This window comes from Papilio machaon, chromosome 12 (assembly GCF_912999745.1).
Source record: "Papilio machaon chromosome 12, ilPapMach1.1, whole genome shotgun sequence".
NCBI lineage: Eukaryota > Metazoa > Arthropoda > Insecta > Lepidoptera > Papilionidae > Papilio > Papilio machaon.
In genome coordinates this window covers 3821142-3840290 of record NC_059997.1, presented here as the reverse complement: position 1 = coordinate 3840290, position 19149 = coordinate 3821142, and the positions used below count along the sequence as shown (strand labels likewise).

The window sequence follows — 19149 nt, the reverse complement described above, 5'->3', positions numbered from 1 at the left end:
CTGCCACTTGTTTAAATTTTAACGCACGGGCGAAGATTATAAAAATATGCGAGCTTGTGTATATTTACTTATTCTTTTCATTAAAAGAAAACACATGAAGGATTGAGGAAAAACGATATACATTTAGTGTAGCTACTAAGAACATTATTAAAATGGATATTAGAGTTTTATTTCTAGATAATGTATGTCATTGTAAAATTTGCTATGTCCTATCTTTAACCTATAAATTAAAGAATTATTCAAAACTCACACACAATTAGCTGTTATCAAAGTTGTTAATCTATTGTAGTTTATTTTTGGACATATTAATAAAATATAACGTAAGACAATGGATCATATTATACCTTTCTATTAAACCCAGTTTACACAATAGAAAATGCTTTAATTATAAAACATAAAAGATCGCTAGCAAATTTCACTTTCTTTTCTCATAATATTTCGTAGAAATATATGTTATTTTGATTCTTAGATGAGATTGGTATAACAAGTGACTCATGACATTATTTCTCAGCTTTAGAAAAATTATTTAATGTTACTCATAACTAGATAATATAGCCTATGTTACGTCCGTATAACATAGTTTGATAATGTTCGAAGAATATTATTTAACATAGTACCTATGTGGATGCAAAGTTTTTGCACATACTTTTTTCTCGTCAAACATCTTCATTGTTGTACCAATATTGGCCTTGATACAGCCACTATACACAGTTTTATATTTGAATCCTAAAAAAGACAGAAAACCTAATACTTATTCATCATATTTATCTGTTAACGTGTTCTTACGATCCAATTCCACTTAGGGAAAATTTAAGCCCGCATAAAAAGACAGGAGTATAGTGTGCAAGATTCGACCCACCTGGCGAAACTGGTTGCCTTCCCTCTTTGCGGTTAGGCGTGCTTTACAACTGCGCTTTAAGATTTCACCCATTTTACATTACATTAAACTAAATTGGAGAAATAGAACGTAACATCTGGATAAACTAGACTGATATTTTACATAGTAATTCAATAATTTTACATACGAAATACTTATATTAGTTTCTATTTAGTTATTTATGTGTCTCCAGAGGGTTTCATGATTTTCATATCACAATGCCGTCAAACTACGCAGTAAACCTTGATTCCAGTTCCATTGTTTGAGATGTAACTAAATCTTATTCTTAAGGTCGGGCAGGTAGGCGGGCGATGTCTATAAGAATGCTTATTCGTACCCACTACATTATTAACGCTATTAATCCAATTCTAAACAATAGGAATGACCTCAGACAAATTGAATTGAATACTAGTGTTGTTTGTATAAAAATGCTGTTTTAGGTATACGCTATGATTGTTGTAGTGATGTAACATTTGGATAGGTAGAGACAACAATTTGAAGTCGATTTACATGGAGCAGTATAAATGTATTGCCACGACTTACGTTCTCTTTCCCAAAATAGACACAACAATATGTATGGGCAGTGGAATCTCACAGTAAAATCAATCTGTACACATCGCGAATATTACCAAACAAATTATTAAGCAATTAAGATGAATCAGATTGAAAACTGTGTTCAAATATTGGTACGTTGCGTTGGTAGGATTAATAATTAGATTGGTTATTAGTAGTGATGCAACGGATGTCTGTTTCCGTTTCCGCAAGTGCGGAAGTTCCGCGTGCTTTTCAACATCCGTTTCTGCTTCTGTTTCCGCAACTTTTATAACGGAGATAAAACGGAACTTTACGACGGCTGAAAGGTCCAAATGCGCGGCGAGAGACGCGCAGTCCGTGCGCGGCCTTTCGGCACTTGTCGCATTTGTTTGTTTACGTACTATTTTGTGAATTTAAGCGCGTAATATTTTCTGCTGCTGTTTGAAACAATCAGTTTCTCTTCCTGGAGTAAACTGTCTATTTGTTGTCCATAAAAAATTTGACAACTGGCAAAATGTGACTATTTCATACTTACGAGTTATTAAATGTACTTTTGAATAAGTGATAACCATGTAATATATCATCATCATTATATAGTTAGAAATATATTTGTCGTTTGTCAACACGAGTGGTTTGGCGAACTTTAATTTGTAAATAGTGTAATTTTGTTTCCTGAAAATAAATTAAAAAAAACGCGTATTTTAACTTATTGCAGCGCAGTAAAAATACATACATTGAAGGCTAAAGGACACCGATATCCAATGCCTTAATAAATTAAAAACGAATACAAACTGTTTTTACCGAAAAAAATATTTTTGTAAATATGTTTTTTATTATTACATATTTACACTTCTGTTTCCGCATCCGTTTCCGTTTCCGTTTCTGCTAAAATTTATTTTTGACATCTGTTTCCGTTTCTGGTTCCGGTAAGACACTTCCGTTGCATCACTAGTTATTAGTGGTCAAGCTTTAAAAATCAAGGTTTGTTGTCGCGGTTACTTCTTCGAATAAGAGTTTCGTCCGACGCAATAATAAACCATCACGACATTCGTATGTGTCATCGCCCGATATAAACCAACAATTTGTAGCCACTCCGTGCTTGTGGCTTACGACTTGTGTGAGATCAAATTTGATATTGGACTTGATAATTTTATTTACGTTGTCAATAGATATCATATTTAGAATAATGTCTATGGTGCTCTGAACACCCTCAATATTTAGTGTAGTTTTTACTTTCATTAAGCACAATAGAAAAACATATGCTAGTATAAAAATTGAGTTGAGAATTTAACGTTAAACCGTAATAATCTTCAAATATTAAAAAAAATTAAGTGTCATGTAACATATCAATATAAAAAGATCATATTTTGTACACGTGATTATTTGCGTTACGAAACGAAAAATCATTTTTTTTTAATTTTTGTCTTTCTGTCTGTCCGCAAGGCCGATTTTGTTCCGGGTAATCTCCGGAACGGCTGTACTGATTTTGACGTTACTTTTACGGGAAGGTAGCTGATGCACCCGGGCATATTTTAGGTTACTTTTTTTATTCTGCGCTGATGAAGTCGTGGGCGAGCATTAGTTTTTAAAAAAGAAAGTACCGGGATGTCGCCCATCAGCGGGAGTGTCCTTTATGTCTTTTAGGCAACATAGATCTCAAGATAAAGAAGAAGGGCAGTAAATGGAGTCATGTCGTGTCTCGATGGTCTAAACAATTCATTTCTGTCAACTCAGAACAGTAATCATAGTTGATATCGAATAAGCGTAAGCATTCTCGACAAATATTTACCTAAAGTGATGCTTGTAGTTATTGTTCTTGAGAAAATATTTATGAAGAGTTATGATAATGTATTATACAATATGTTTCATACATCAACGTCTATTTATGTTTTATTCTGTTTCAATGATCACGGTATTAAACGCATGTGAAGTGGCGCTCTTCGAGTGGAGAAAATTTATATGAAAGTGGAAACTGACAGCATTGTTAACGCATGTGACTGTTTTTTTTTCTGCATGGCGCACTGCATGCTATGTATATTTAATATTCTCATTTGATAGAAATAAATTTCTGTTCCTATGTTTTTGTTTGGATAAAAATAAAACGAGTCTGTTTTATTTTATACATCTTTACTGTTTATGTTTTATCACAATTGTAGAATGTAAAATTGTACCTTTATGCAAATTGCACCAACCTATTTTAATTTTAAAATCATGTAGGTTTTGTGTTGCAAAAACTGTGAAACGAGCGTTGGTTGATGGATACAAGTACGCTGGGGCGCTTTGTGACTGTAAAAACTTAATTAAAAATGAATTCGCTTTTTATGTTCACTTTTAATTTCACGTTACAAATTCATCATAATAACATTGTATAAATGCGAATGTTTGGATGGGTATTTGTTAGAAGGAATCTGCAGAACGGCTCAACGGATCCTTATGAGATTTTGCAAAGATATAGAACATAGTCTGGAAGAATACATAGGTTACTAATTATGTTTTTTATAAATTCCGCGCGAATAGAGTCCAATGCCATAGAATTTTAATAAATGGTCAGTATAATTTAGCTGCAATTTAATACATAGTTAAAAAAGTCATTTCAAATTGTGTGTATTTCTTACCTATGTTGAATTTCCAGTGATCCCGCCAGAGATCCAATCAATATGCAACCGTGTAATAAACCTCACAGTACGAGCTCTCGGTGGCTCGCAGCTGGGTATCCACTCGATTATTGATTTGCATGCTTCCCTTTACAACAAAGATCACTTGCACGTTTGTTTGGTCCAGTGACAAAACACAAACGGTACATCCAACAAATGAACGATCGAAAGTTTCACTTGTCAATAAATCACGTCTTCATTTATTCGTTCTAGCACATAACATATTAATGTCTCTATGTTACGCAATTAAAATATTAGATAATGCAGTAACGTAGGCCGTGCAGTCTGCATCAATGTCGTATCGATTCTAGTCGGATGGAATTAAACAATGGTTAGATGAGCCAAAACAATACAGATGCGAGGCGCGCACCGCACGTGCCGCCCCGCCCGCGGACACCTCCGGACTGAATGACGGAGCGATCAGACGACGCGACAAGCGTCGAGCGCCGAACCCGAACGCGCCGGCGGGCTCGGGTCGTTTTGTCGTTCGGATGCAGTCGCTTGTTGCCAGATTCGGCGTCTGCGAGTAACAGAGCGAGGTAACTCGATGGTGATTAAAAACTTCTACGTAAAGACGGTTTCATTTTGCATCGCGTGTATTTTACGCATCTGCATATACCACTTGCACCTACTTGTAATTACGTATAGTGTGTTGAAATTATCATACGCTCGTTACTGCTAGTTAAAAACACAGTGCGTACATAAAAATACGTAGAACAAACATTTTTTCGTTGTCAAGGCACAAAAAAAACGATTAAACTAATAAATGGTGAATCCTAGATGTGAATATTATTTATTCACGTCAACATTTCACCCCCGACATCCCGTAGTTATTGTTGGTACAATTATACATCTTGTCTCCTAGACAGTTTCATCAGAGGTAAAGCTAGACTGTTTTAAGGGGGCAATTAAAAACGTTTTGTAATTAGGTACTTGTATAATCTACAATTGGTACGTCGTTTGAGTATTTGTATAGTAGTTGTAGTAATTTATTCGCTAAATGGCTATTAAACGCAATAAAAATTAGGCTTCATAGATTAATGTAATTTACCATACCATACCTATCCATAGCGTACATAATATGTCTGTCTATCTTTATACAATAATTCGTTTTTATTACATTACTAGCTGTCGCCCGCGACTCCGTCCGCGCGCAGTTAAAAAAAAACTAAATGGGGGGGGGGGTGTTATGAAAAATAGATGTTGGCCAATTCTCAGACCTACTGAATATGCTCACAAAATTTCATGAGAATCGGTCAAGCCGTTTCGGAAGAGTTCGAGTTCGAACCCCGTGACACGAGAATTTTATATATTAGAAGATTGTAAGTCTAGACTATCAATAATAATATCTAAACAGTCATAAAATTAGCAACAGCACTTGTATAGGTCTTGTGTGAAATGTTATCACATATTTGTTGTCGTTAAGGGTGTCAGGGGAGCCACAACAATAAGTTTTCGTTCCAAGCACTGCCTGCTCCGAGCTCTGATAACATACGATCATACAACATACATACATACAAATTGTAAAGCATAGCCTACATTGAGTTTATGTTTTAGGCTAGTCCACATAAGGATAACTTTCGCTTAAACTTGTGTTTGCTATGTTGACATACCCTATAGCAGTTTTATTTTCAAGTTTTATCTATTGTTGTGAACTTTTCTTTAGAGCTTCATCAGCTGGCGAAATAGAAATTTAGTACATATATTTAATATGGTAGCTATGAACTTAAAAACGTTTATAAGTAAATAATAAATATTAGATAGGTAATTTCTGTATTTAAAATACTAATTTCAACATTAAATATATTTGATATTTAATGTTGAAATTATTATTTTACACAAAAATACCAAATTATCACTAGCCATGGTGCAATACCACGACCACACAGAAGGCAGGCGTGAAGTGGAAGCAATTCCGCGTTTCGTCTGATGAGTGTGGTACCGGAGGCCAAATTTTAGTCGTCTTTCCCTTCCCACCCTTTTCCTATTAGAATTAGAAGTGGATTTGGTGGAACAGAGGACGCATAGGAAGGAGAAATATCTTCTTTCTGTTCGTCCCCTTCTCCGTTGATTAAAGGTAGGCAACGCATCTGCATTTGCGGATGTCTGTGGGCAACGGTCGCCTCGCTATTGCGGCGAATACAGGTGGCCGTTTGCTCGTTTGCCACCTTATGATATATAAAAAAAGTCAAGCTGACTTAACTTAAGCTTGACTGTCGTTTGTATTTAATAATTTATTTATCTAATTTGGCCTTGCCACCAAAACTGTCACCATATTGACCGTGTTTGTTGACCAAATAAACATAGAAGAATAAACCACGCCGCTACTAATTGGATTTCAATAAGCCGTTAACAATGGCGACAGTCCGGCCCAGACGGTATTCACACGCGCTAGTAAATTATCAACATCAATATAATTACGAGTAATAATGCTTAGTGGCATCAGGCGTGAATTTTAATCCGTATTATATAAATGGAACGTTCATCGAAAACATTAACAAATGGTTAAACGTAAGATCTAATAACGATGAGAACTTTCCAATCTATTTCGAACAACTGTAAAGCAATTTTAGCTGGAAATTTAATAACGTGCCACGATATCTCTCCGCTGACAGCGATGAAAACTAAGAATTTCATTTCTAAAGCGTTGGAATATTCAGTATTTCATTGATGTTTAAATTTAGATGTAAAAATTTGTTTTATATATAGTTTTAATTTTAAACTATGTATGTCTAATTTATTGAGTACTACCTCTGTTCGCTACTTGTATAGATCTTATGGCCATCGGCTTACTTTACAGTAACATATTTGCAACTACTAAGGGCTGTTTTTCCCGACAGCTGGCTTGATAGTTAAAAAGAGTTTAGAAAACACTCATTTTCAACAGACCCTTGTCCCTACTTGGGTCGGCATAGTATTATACTACTCTGCCATACATCTCTATCAGCCGTTGCATAGTCTAAATTCACTCTCTTCGTATGTATATCCTCTTTTAAAACGTGTTTAGAAAAAGACAATTTTACTAATGACTAATAAATTTTTGATATTTGTTTTATATTTAGTATATTCTTGACCTTCGACATAACCTTGTGTATTTCTAAAAGTAAGAAAACATGGTTTTAAAAAAATTCTTCCATTAGCCGTGAAGGTCTTGAAAAAAGAATTTCATAATAATTAGTTGAAGTAAGGACATTTCTTACATTACAGTAAAATTGTTCTCTGAATCGAAGACATTTATATTTACGTTAACATTGAAAGTTGAAATTAAATGTTAAACACGTTTTAAATGAGATTTTATTAAAGTTAACAATGTTGTATCATCATTACAGCCTTCAGTTATCTTAGTTTTATTTAATTTTTATTTCATTTTGTTAAAAGTTTAAGATTTTCGCATTGGTTAAGTATAAATATTACGGAATTATATAATTTCTGATTATCCGTTTAGACTACGGGAGTTTCTTAGAGTATACTTTTTATATGTTTGGATTAGGAGAGTTCTACTTGTCTTGGTCATTGAAAAATGTCCTATAATCGTTCAGTTGAGGCATTGCTTTATTTTATCTGTGAGAACGTAACGTCGACGCATCGACTGACATTGATGAATAACTCTCTTTCGTCTTAACACTCCAAGTAGCGATGTTAAATAAAAATGAGACGTTGATAAATTACATAAACACATGATAGTATCACCGGACGCATTGTTCTATTTTGTATTGGAATTAGCCTTGTTGAAATAAGATGTTGCTGATGATTGATTCATTAGACACACTAGTTTAACTTTGTACAATGTATTGTTAAGCCAATAAATCATTTTCATTTTTCATTTTCATTCATTGGTGTTGAATGACATTAATTTTACGGATTTTATTTCGTGTAGGTCACAGAACGAGTGCCGTGAAGCGTTAACATCCGGATGTCATGTTTGTTACGAGTTAGCCTCAAATTAAAGATCAACAGATTAATTGCTTATAGACCTTTACTTCAAGCACTACATATTATTATTTTATGCATACTTATCCTTTATAATTTTGATTTGTTACAATATTTTCGATACTAAATTTCTAGGTCTAGGTGTACTGCGACAAACAGTTAGAGTTAAATATTTTTAAAATTGTTTGCTTTATGTGATTTTTGAGGAGCCGCAGACTGATATCGGCAGATAATGATAACAAACATATCAATCTATTCAAGAAAATCAGTTCTTCGTATTCTATCTGTGATTTTTATTAATTACCGCGCTAATTTTACACCAGGGTATCGTTGGAAGCCATTAAAAGCCAATAAATATAGCGAGGGGAGGTAAACCATTTAATCGTTAGTCTACATTATACATTCGCGGGGGTCGCACCCCATAGCAACTTGACAAAATATGTCAACGTCCTATCGTCATATACGAAGCTACCAATACTGTTCAAGCTTAACCGTATAAGTACACTTTTATAACCCTTACAAAATTAATTGATGAGTTCATGTATTGATTTAATGCACTACACGTAACAATGTGATAAAACGTCAGAACTGAGATATTATGATTCTTATTATCTTGCATAACATTAAGTATAAATTCTACAGAAAATTAGTAGGGAGTAATGACCGTCCTCAAAACGTCTACCTGTCTGCTCCGGGAATTTAATAATTGCACCTCATAAGTCCTTCTGCGACTCACTTGTTTCAAACTTAAATGTTCATAATTACTCTTGACATTAAAAGCAGTTAACGAATATAAAATCTGAAAAAGTTCTAAATTTCCAAGACTTTTTTGAATTGTTAGTGCGAAAAGTATAACAATTTTTAGTAGTTACCAGATCCCTATCGATAATTGTTATAACACTCAGAGACAACAAGACACAACAAGAACAACGAAGGAACGACAGATAACAATGGGATTTATTATAACTTTTACATTTAACTAGTTGTCACCCGCCACTCCGTCTGCGCGGAATTAACAAAAAAACTTAAAACGAATTCTATGTGTTCTTCCAGACTATGTTCTACATCTGAGCCAAATTCCTTCAAGATCCGTTGAGCCGTTCCGGAGATACTTTCAAACAAACATCCATCCATCTAAACTTTTGCATTTATAATATTATTAAGATTTTACTTGAAAACATGAAAATATAACACGAAACTTTGTATTGTGCTACTGCTTTGTTCTATCAAGCCACTGTCCCAGATAATAGTGTCGCGTCAAACACTAATATGTTTGTTTAGGTCCGCCCAAAATTTGCCAAGCAAACACAATTTGTGCTATGTCTTTTGTTTATGTTAGAGTCAACAAGGCTATAAAAACTAAATGAGTTCAGAGGCGCCTGTTCTGTTTAATTAACGTTACGGGTCTATTTCATTTACAAGCTTTATTGCTTGTGATTTTATTTGTTTTGTCAGTTTGTTGTAAGTAATGTCAACAAAACATAATATGACATTTTAACACGCGTAGCACTGTTTAAAAAAAATTAGTAAGCAGGTGTAGTAATGGTTGTACATTAGTTATTTAAAAGATATTCTTGACTCTCTTTAAACAGCCCTTTGTTTTGATGCTAGTCGCCTAGGCAACTCCTATCCATTTCACCCCACATATGGTAGTAGAAATTAATTACATTCTACTAATATCGAGTACTAATAATAATACCTAGATGGACATATTTAATTGTAAACCATTTTGGTTCATTTGAATTTTCTTATAAGATAAATGTAATATGTTGCTCACCAAAGTTTGATAACCATTTCAGTTGAAGTTTATGTTTGACTATCTGTCGGCAGTATTCGGAATTAAAAAAAAACCAAATAGTCTATGTGTTCTTCTATACTCTGATCTACATCTATGCCAAATTTAATTGAGATCCGATGGTCCGTTCTGGAGATAAATAGATAGATGGCAAATTCTCCTACTGATGTAGAAAGTTAAAAAAAAGATAATTTTAAAGTATTATATGCTTGCCCTAAGCAGAAGTCATGTAGTAGTAGTCTTTGAATTGTAGCTATAAATGTTTTAAAGAGTTTCCAAAACATTTGTGTTCTAACAAAGAGTCAAAAATTCAATCAATAATAAATATAACAATAGTAGCGTTACTTGACTTCGTTCTTTGTTTTCTGTTATTGTTTATAACCACTGGTTGATACAATCAGCACCTAAATTAAAAACATTATGTCACTTGTTTATGCTATTTACTTGTATTTGTTTTGGTTCAACCGAAAAGCATCACTTTTTTGATCTGATGGGTCAATTAAAGTGAATTAAGGTTTCATTATTTCACATTATTTTTCCTAAGAAAATGTTATTTTTACGCTTTCTTTGTTTTACCATAGAATGTGTTGTAAAGATACGCTCTGAAGTTTTTCTTTGTCTTTCGACGTATGGATTCAAGACATGTTCTATCCTCGCACAACGCGTACAAAAGCTTTGCTACTTTTGTTGCAAGTTCCGAAGACGTTTTAAAGTTGTTGCTTACTTCGAGTGCTTTGCACATTTTGTCTTTATTCGAAGATTTTTTCAATGAAATTAGGTCTTCGTAGTATGTTTTCATCATGTAGAACAATGTAAAGAAAAATAATTATAGTTTTTGTACTTTTATATGCAATTTTCTAAGAAGACATTTTATGTAAAGGTAACACAAAGAACTCCTTTTTTTCTTCAAAGTCTCTCATTTCTTGCAGCAAATTGCTAAGTGAATAAAGACGTCATTCTCGTTCAGTCTCAAGCGAGGTTATTTGTCAATGCCTGTTCCCTCCTATCTTTACATATAAATAAATTTGGCGTGTCTGTTTGTAATATCCAAAAAATATCATATTTCGGACACTCGTATGATTACATCGTTGATAACAAAATAACAATTTAAAAAAAATTGTATGTCTACAAGACTGCGTTTTTTCTGGCTAAATCTCCTTTTTATTTTAGAAATGTGTAACGTAGAGATACAATTACGTGTAAAATGTTTCAATAATATAAAATATAATGTACAATTTTGCTTTACTAATATGAGTTTCATTTTGTATGCAAAATAAATATGTATCTTGTTTCGCTTTTTTACCCATGAAAGACATCTTTTCATCTTTAAGAGTGGTAGAGAAGTCTATGCTTGTGGCAATAAGCTTTCACGTGAAGGATTTTTACATTTTGCTCCCGTGTGAAACGAACTCTAGACTTAAGAGAGATAAGGGCGAATGGTTAAAGTTCGAGGTCGCAGACGTAAAGTTATTTACGGTCTACGAAAGATACTTTAACGATTTTTAACTCAAACAAAATAGAAAATGGATTAAGAATATTTTTTGCTATGGATTTGAAGGGAATTTATGCCATCTTTTTTAAATAGGTATACATTATTGTGACAGGAAATTAGATTTATAACCTTACTAATATTATATTATATTTGCGAATTTTTACATGGACGGATAGATGTTTGTTTGAGGGTATCCCCAGAACGGCTAAACGGATCTTGCTGAAATTTGGCATAGATTTATAACATAGTCTGGAAGAACATATAGGCTATTAATTAAGTTTTGTTTTATTCCGCACGATCGGAAAGCTAGTAATAAATACATTGTATTGATGTGTTGTTATAAAACATGTACTCTTGCAAAATAACTTACTTTTGTTACCAAATTAACTTTATTGTATACATAACAATAGTAGCGTTACTTGACTATACATACATATATATACTATACATATTATTGAAGTTGCCTCGTGTCTTATGACCGTATAAGATGAAAGCAGATGCCCTTAGATAATTAAGAAGATATTAAGCTTGCGCAAAAAACGGCAGCTGCGAAGACAATAGGCGTCCATTCCATTAAAGCACGCGCGGCCAGTGTTGCCAGTTGTAATGACAGATGGCGGGAAATAATTTGAATCCTTATACAGACTGCAAATGTTATTAATATAGTAGTTGATAATACATAGTAGTTTTGTCATGAAGTATGGTAAAGCTGTTATAACTGTGTTCAAATTACATTAGAAACTAGAATAAAATTAAATTTATCAATGTGAAAGTTTGGATGGATGTATAATATGTTTACTAACATGTTACTCCAAAATCGGTTATGCAATCTGAATGGAATTTGGAATAGTGACTGATTACACTCTGGTATAATGCATAAGGTACTTATTTTTTTAATTAGAGCGACAGCTTGAAATACTAGAATATAATAATATCTTTCGTTTTTTAGGAAGTAGTTGTAAGCTTACCACTTACCACGTGATTAACACTTACATTATTCGTTCAACGCTTTCATTATCCTCGTGTAGAGTGCAGGATATTTAATTTAGTTATACAGCGTACACTGACACTACGTTGGAGGAAGTAATAACTTAATAAATGAAGAGGAAAGCACCCAAATATAGGCCATGGCGACCGCGCTGCATTCTACGCGGCAGTAACGCACTTTATTGCCCTACGAGTAAAAGCTTTTAGAGCATATAGCAGTAAAATACCACTACACCATAGCTATAGGATATAGATCTAATAAAATTAGCTATATTAAAATGATAAAAAGCTAATAACTTAATGATTCCTTCCCAAATTATAAGACGACATATATGTGACAAACAAAATGCAAATATGTACATAGCTTTGACTTTTTTTTTAACTTTTTTCTCGAATTTAAGTAAATTGGCCTTATTTTAGGGCATTACTTACACTCGTCCCACGCTCTTAGAAACTGAGGATAGACAGTTGTATTGATCTTGGGACAATGATGCTCCAGACAGTCACATAGGAGGCGGTTACAAATTCATTACGTCGAGTACCTATATATTGTTTATTATATTCAATATCTATCGGAGAGAAAAAGTTGATTAGAATTAAACCAAAGAGTTTATCTTAATATTTTTAAAAATTTTGTGTTTATCAAAAAAGTGAAATTGTTCATACTTAAATTTTTGTTCTTATAAAGACAAAAATGTTTTATTATTTCTAATGAAGAAACTGTAAGTTTGAAATGCTTAGTATAGCATTTCACTCATTAAAATGTGATTTCTCCACCGCAATAAGGAAATAAAAATGTTCTGTCATAAATCATAAGAAATATCGTTAAATAATATTTACTTTATTTGCTTGTTATATGAAATTTTTAGAGTTTCATTAGACGCAAAATTTATCGCTCAAGTAGCTTTAATAGAAATAATTAGCTGGCATCGTACATTTTATAGAGGCGTCTTTTAGAAGCGTTCACACTCGAGAGCGGGGAAGATGAGACACGTTTAAACCGCAAACCTTCAAAGGTACATATAAAAGGCAGAATACGCTTCAAGTATTTGTACAAACGATATTTGTTAATTTCCATCAAAACCGTGGTAGAAGCCTGAGATATTTAACTAACAATGTTGAGTGAGTATCGTTTTGATTTCGGCAACTCGAATTACATAATTATAAACTTGTAACGTTGATAATCGGAGAAGTACATCAAGAAGAACAAGATATCAATTTTATCCCTTTTAGACTATAAAATATAATCCGTATTTCAGTTAAAAAATTGAGTTTCTGTGTCAATCTTGTTTGTCGTGTGCTAGGTAATTTTAATAGTAATAAAAATACGATTAACTTCTTCACAGTTTATTTTACCAACTAAATTTATATTTGTAGATTCAACCTATCTAATCCAAATCTTGTTCCCGTTGTCTCGAATGAATTCAGTGTTATTTTTTTTTGTAAAATTAGGACAGTAGGAGTATTGTGCGGAACTCCGTGGCAACGACCGCCTGCCGCAGTGTGGAGGGTCCTTTAGCGACCAGGTTCGTGGCAATTGGGCCGTAAACCGCGCCCCGCGACTTCCCTCTGGCGCAACTTTTACATTCAAGTGTCTTCCGGTTTTACCCTCTTTGTCCTTATTCGTTTAAAGAAGGATTTTGCTGCAGTTTAACTGTAATATTTTCATTTTCATTTCATTAAACTTGTAAATTATTTACAGCCAACGAAACATTTAAAGTTAAGCTAGAATTACTATTTTAAATTCTTTTGTGGACAAGTACAAAATATATAAATTCTAGGGCATTTCTAGACCAATTAAAAAAGAACAGCCTATAATATGCCCAGCTGCCTTCCTGTGAAAACCCCGTCAAAATCGGTCCAGCTGTTCCGGAGTTACCCGGAATAAACGTGGCCGTGCAGAAAGACAGACAATTTTTTTTATCATTATCAGCAATGCAAATGCACCACGTATACGAAATACGATTTTCTTCTTCATATTACATACAAACACATCAATTATATTAATTTGTATAGACTAATCACAAAATTTACTTAACATTTATGTAAGCGGTAAAATGGAAGACTTTGTAAAAAGTTTGTCAGAAGTGGGATTCGAACCCACGCCCTCAGAGAGGACCAGAACGCCCAACCCGTGCTGCACGGGCAAGTTGCCTTGAGTCTGGCGCCTTAGACCGCTCGGCCATCCTGACTGTGATGCTCATCAGCAATTATTGTTATCGTGCTTTATTTAACTTGACAAGAGATGTACAAACAGCAACAGAAATGTAAAATTTGTCATACATAAATTAGGCGTATCAAAAGGCCTATTGTGTTATTAAATAAGAAAGTCATGTGTTGATCTATTTAAAGTAGTGGTACGAGGTTTATAGCATTTAAAAATCGTTTGCGGTAGGTTAGGTTAGTTAGGACCAAAAGTTTTTCCAACGCTGCTTTTCGGGTCATATATGAATCTTGCTTATAACTTCTCCAACTATTCAAATGTTTGTGTACGATTTTAAGATCAGGTGAACCGCTTAGCTGCTGCTTCCCTTTTACATTAAAAATATGTATTTTCATTTCACATAAAAGTGTTTGATCATCATTCCATGTTTGTGACATATATGATGTCCTACTTTTAGTCGGAAGTATCTTTATCTAGTACAATATAAACTGTACTCTATGTTCTAATTTATGTTTTTGTCGCAAATATTTTACTCGACATTCTGTGTTTCAAAATAGAGATCACGTTTTGTGTTCTTATTTACTCATTAGTGTTTAGTTAATTAATTTTATCCTCTGGAACCTCAAGGCCCCTTAAACAAAATCCGGAGTCTAATTTTATCTTTAGGACCAATTTAAAATGTCAAATCTTTTTGAAATACGTTAAAATAAAGTGTAAAAGCTAATAACTTAAACGTTACCTTCTTAAAGTAGGTGGTACGTTATCATCATAGTTGCGTATTGCGTAGTCAACTTCTATTGTTGTAGAGATAATGGTTGCCATTTCATCACGCTCCGACTGTCCGTTTGTGTGCTCATGAGAATGAGCACACTCAAAATGCGTTACTTGTAGGTTTTCTTTTTAATATTATAGTATATTAAGTTCAAGGTAGCTTGTTTAAACTTACTTATTGCGATTTTTATGTATTAATCAGATAAGACTTTCCATACAAGTACTTTTTGTAGAATCTGGTATGGAACTAGAGAGCAGGCTCCTGAAATCGCTGAAAAGTGACTGCTGCCCCTATGCGTATCTTTCTTAATTTATAGCTTTTATCTTTGTATGTTTTTTGCTTTTAATTAAATTTGTCTATTTTTGATAAAAGATGTCACTTTCATGAAAGTTTAAAGTACATTTTTGTTTACTCAAAAGTGCAATTTTTTGCCCTGTTTATGCTATATCCTTTTAAGAGATGGCGGTGACATCGAAGATGTGAAATTTATGTAACTGTTAAATATTTTTTTTAGAAGTAATAACAAATAATTTTTGGTTACATTACTTTTTTCTTTTCCTTTTTACTATTACTTCGACTTTGCATTAGATTTATGGTAAAATACTATATTAAAGCGCTATTATTTGAAAGAAAAAGAGAGCGCCATCTATCTTCAAATTGTGATAATATGAAAAACGTGAGTAAATTTCAAGATAATGTTTTATTTCTTTGTTTATAGATGGCATACATATTGATTCTAAATACTCAAATTGCCCAATGATTTAAACACGGTGTTTTCGTAGTGTTCGTTGTTAGTTACGATAAATTATAGTCTCCAAGTAAAAAATAGTAAATTCTTCTGCAATTTTTTGCGTAAGTTTTTTTTCGAGCATACGTAAGTATATATATTTGGACTTCTATGATGTATGTGTCTTCAAATGTGTTTTTCTTATTTCTCTGACGTGTCATATTGATTTATAGTTTTTTTTAATAACAACTTTTCGACAGATTTCTTTTTATTGCCCGAAAAGGAAATTTAAATCGCGAGATGATTTGTAGCATTGTTCATGAAGTAACTTATTTCTTTCTGTGAAGAAAAAATTGTAAGGTACCCGCTTCATTCGGACACGAAATTTAACAAAGCGATTGTGATCTCCCGCCTCATTTGTTTCCCGAATTTTTCGTTTCATCCTTTTCTTTTCGCATAATAACCAAGGTTTGTACGAACTTCGTGTACCTTTTATATTCAATTTGTTATTTTATGATACATGAAATGGAAAATAACTTGTAACTATAAAGATGTTTGTAGAATATATAATTAAAAAAAATTAAAAGGTAATCTGCCTATCGTTCGATTTTACTTCAAATTCAAAATAATTTTGAAATTACTTATTAAATTCGGATTTATTTTTCTACATTAAACTGGAATCATTTAGCAGGCACATAAAGTAAAGGCGAAGAATGGAAAATACAATTAGATAAAATTAACATAACCTTTAAGAATACGACCTTCTTCATCTCTTATTCATAAGAAAAGAAGCGATTAAATCTTTAGTAAAAAGCAAATCCTATAAATTTAACTTGAACTCTTTTAAAAAGCCGTTCAAATATTATCATTGGTTACTTTTTACTGGCTAAATGGAGGATGGAAATAAAAGAACTAAGACTAGTGCTATAATCAAAATAATGTTAGTTTATTATTGTAGTAGAAGTGAAATTCCTGGTCAGAAGAAAGAATCTTTGGATTTTTCATTTTTTTATTATGACCAAAAACATTTTGAAGATGATACAATTTTATATCTTTAAAGTTAAATAATGATTTGAAAACTATATTCATATTAACTAACCGGTATATACATATATCGATCGATCATTCGTACTTTGTTCAATCTATAATTAGACAGACCCCTATAAGGATTTCTACTGTTTTACGTTACCTTAATAAAAGAAAAAAACTGTCCCCATAGTCTCGCCTCACTGGATAGACCGCCGTGCGATATGGAAACAATGGCGGTGATTGCTCGACGCATTTGCATGTTTAATTTCCTGACATTTTTATCGTTCTTTTCCTGGAGAAAAATAAAAGATTTTTTATTTGCAGGCGCTTCTCACTTAATAATGATACGACTGTACGAGTATAGTTAATTCTTGAATATTAGATACAAACGGAAAATATTACTAAGGTAAGTGCGAGTTCTTCATCTACTACGACCTACTTATTTATTTTTTTGTTTTCTGTACATAAACCCTGATGTATGTGTGAGAGTCAAAACTATATTGTGTTATTAAACTCGGTTATGCCCGTTGGATATACTTGCAAGGTTAAAATAGCCATGCATCGTCTGCGGCCAACATTAGAAAATTACGGAAATCACTGCGTTAGACAATGTAAGACGTCTGAGCTAAACGATCGATGTAATTCCACGTTACATTTAAGGCTTATATGTATGCATGTAATATGTATGTAACGTGCAATATTGTCAGTGAGTTACCCCCTCTGAGGTAGCTGTAAGCCGTCAGTAGACAACAGGAGGGTTGAGGTTAATTCCTGGTTGTGCATCCACTTCAGCGAACTATAACTGTTACTGATGTTCATGCTCGATTAACATTAGCTTAAAGCTATTCTAAATACAAAGGTTCTCATTGTTTCCATTTCAAGAAGGCTTAATTTCACAACTATGATAATTACAATGTGATCTCGTAGTCTTGTTATGATTTCGATTCCTAACAAAATTTTTTAGGCGCACTTTTTTTGACGTTTGTGGCAATAGATTATATTTTAGCTCAAGGTTATTCATTTTCATCTCGTAAACCATTTTTTTTGTGAAATTCGTGATTAATTATGTACACAGTAAATCCATTAATGGACTAAGCTATTGCTTTTAAATTTAACAATATTAATTTTATATTTCCCGCCTAGAGTCATGTCACCTTGACAGATATAACTTGCAGACAAACATAATTTATTATTCATCTCCTATAATGGTTTCGCTTAGTTTATTCAAAATTCATTTTGATTTGGGCCATGATGTAAATAGATTAACTATATTTTTTTTTTTATGTTAAGACGGGTTTAGTAGTTTTTCAGATCAATCAGATCTAATAAAAATCAAAATACCTTTTTTTATAAAACTAAAAATAGGCAACGCTTGTAGAACTTTTTAATTTATCGCAGAAGTCTTAAAGAAACTATTTTTTCGTTATTTTAGCGATATCAGGAATCCGCTTTCTCGTTTGCCATTTTTACTATAAAAGTTTTGACAAAGTATTACAAATATATAACAACTAGCAAAGTAAAAATGTAGACGTTGATGGATACTAAATATGCGTGAATACAGCGATCGTAAACTCCGTGAAAATATGTCCGTTAAAACGGAAGTTAGAGCTGTCTGTCTACAAGGAGGGCAGTCATTAATAGTAATTGCTTTCATAGAAACAGCGAGCAGTCTTGGTAAAAAGAATTTCAATAATTTAAGTTTTTAATTGATACTAAATAATGTTTAGTAGCTATGCTGGATAGATTAAAAAAGGGGCTATAAAAAGAACTTATGTCTTATTACATCAATTTTTTATGCTATAATTTTTTGCAATGGTTTCACAATATGCTGCAGGTCAGATCAAAGTTTAATAATGGCCGTCTTCTCGTTTGTTTACAAAGTTTTAAGTCTTGAATTCGAATAATACTTTTAGTAGGATAGCTGTAGACTTCTGATGAGGATCCTAATTCAATCGATAATCGTTATTTCAGAAGAGAATATCATCGCAAGAGAGGATTTGTGCATTCAACAAACCGCCGCGAGCGATGCGCGCTAAGCGAATTATAACACAATAGTTCATCCACGGAATATCGAAAACAATGTCTCGTTAATTGTCGGAGTCGAGGGAATGAATTTTGCATATTCATCAAATGCGAACTCATATTCAATGTGCAAAACTCCATAATTGATTCATTTGTCGTTTTATAT

General features: G+C 32.9%; 1 protein-coding gene and 1 non-coding gene across 2 annotated transcripts in view; both read right to left on the bottom strand.

Annotated features, from left to right (window-relative positions):
- The window catches only part of LOC106711675 (ADP-ribosylation factor-like protein 4C), a 41208-nt gene extending 36656 nt beyond the window's left edge, over nucleotides 1–4552 (bottom strand). Inside the window, exon 1 of the mRNA XM_014504052.2 lies at nucleotides 4027–4552. The gene's annotated coding sequence lies outside the window, so the exon portion shown is untranslated. The remainder of the gene's footprint in view (nucleotides 1–4026) is intronic.
- A 9796-nt stretch (nucleotides 4553–14348) lies between these two features.
- On the bottom strand, nucleotides 14349–14461 carry Trnal-caa. The gene is made up of 2 exons: nucleotides 14424–14461; nucleotides 14349–14393 (listed from the first exon to the last, which is right to left on the bottom strand). It is a non-coding gene; the product is annotated as a tRNA-Leu (tRNA).
- Between the last annotated feature and the right edge of the window lie 4688 nt (nucleotides 14462–19149).